Here is a 1,315-nt window from a genome sequence, read left to right as displayed (position 1 = left end):
GTGTGACTGTCATGATGAAAATACTAGCAAATGCCTCACGAATAAGTGGTGGCGCACTTATCACTATTGATGTGCTTTTCCATATACACACTATATTACAGGAACACTGTGTTGGCCTCGCTTTAAAAAAAGAATAAAGGCAAAAGATGGTTGTGCCCGCTTGCCATGCTGTGCGTAAACAAACCTGTGGACATGTAAATTAACAAACCATCAAGTTGCATATATTTGTAAACAAATGGGGCATTGAGACGAGATGTCTACAGTGAAATTGTCTTATAAGAAATCCACACGAACATCCTCAATGCCAGAGGCAGGCTTATATCAAAATGGTACTGCTGTATTGAACCCTGAGCAAGTACTGCCGCGACCAATCTATAGTTCTAATGCCTCTCTGCAATGTCCATGACTGTTTGTGAAAAATGGAAGCAGTCTGTGGCCTCAACCGACAGTGCTTGATTTAAATGCAATTTTTGTGATTATGCACATCGCTATAGACAGTATAACTCAGCAAATTAATTGGCATATATCATTGCACTTAGGCTGGAGGAAAAAAAAACTTTGTTTTAACCCTCTGGCTGCCAAGTGCTTTATTTTTTTTTATTTTCCAGGCTTTTACGTAATGTGTGTTGGTTCAGTGGACATATCATGCTGCATAGCATTTGGTTTTTCATCGCCATTTGCTCCAATTTCAGTGTTCACAAACAGTCGCTAAATTTCTTCATATGTCATAGTCCAAATGGATGCAGACATGCCACACTGGTCATCCTGCCACACTGACATGCCTGCCACATGGCCCATCTGATACTCAGTCCTGGGCATTTTTTCTTTTTTATTGTCTTAGTTTTATTGTTTCTTTGTTTATTGAGACACTTGGGGCGTTCTTATTTGGCCTTGCCTAGGCACATTTATAACGCAGGCAAGAGCATGCGTGGACAAGGAACACACGGAATAATGCATGCCACCGAAGGGACTATAAGGTTGTAGCTCACAACTACGTGGCACAGTGATCAGACCAAAAAAAAGACTGATAACATGCCCAGCATGCTAATGGTGCCTGTGCAAGCAATCGGCAGTTGCAAGATCAAAGGCCAGCGATGATTTATTCTGCTCCCACCTGATTGGGTGGGCTCGGTTAAAATATAATTTGTGGACACCATGCAGTCACCGACTTTTTTTTTTTTTCTGTCTCTCAATACTTTCGCATCCCCACACGTTAATGTTTCGAAGTTTATACGGCCGATAAAACTACTATCCTTAATTACTTCGTATAGCTGCCTACTGATTTGCTGTCACAATCGATGCATCGCCTTTTGGG

The sequence above is a fragment of the Dermacentor albipictus genome, chromosome 2 (assembly GCF_038994185.2).
Source record: "Dermacentor albipictus isolate Rhodes 1998 colony chromosome 2, USDA_Dalb.pri_finalv2, whole genome shotgun sequence".
Classification (NCBI taxonomy): Eukaryota; Metazoa; Arthropoda; class Arachnida; order Ixodida; family Ixodidae; genus Dermacentor; species Dermacentor albipictus.
Note: the sequence above shows the minus strand (reverse complement) of the source record.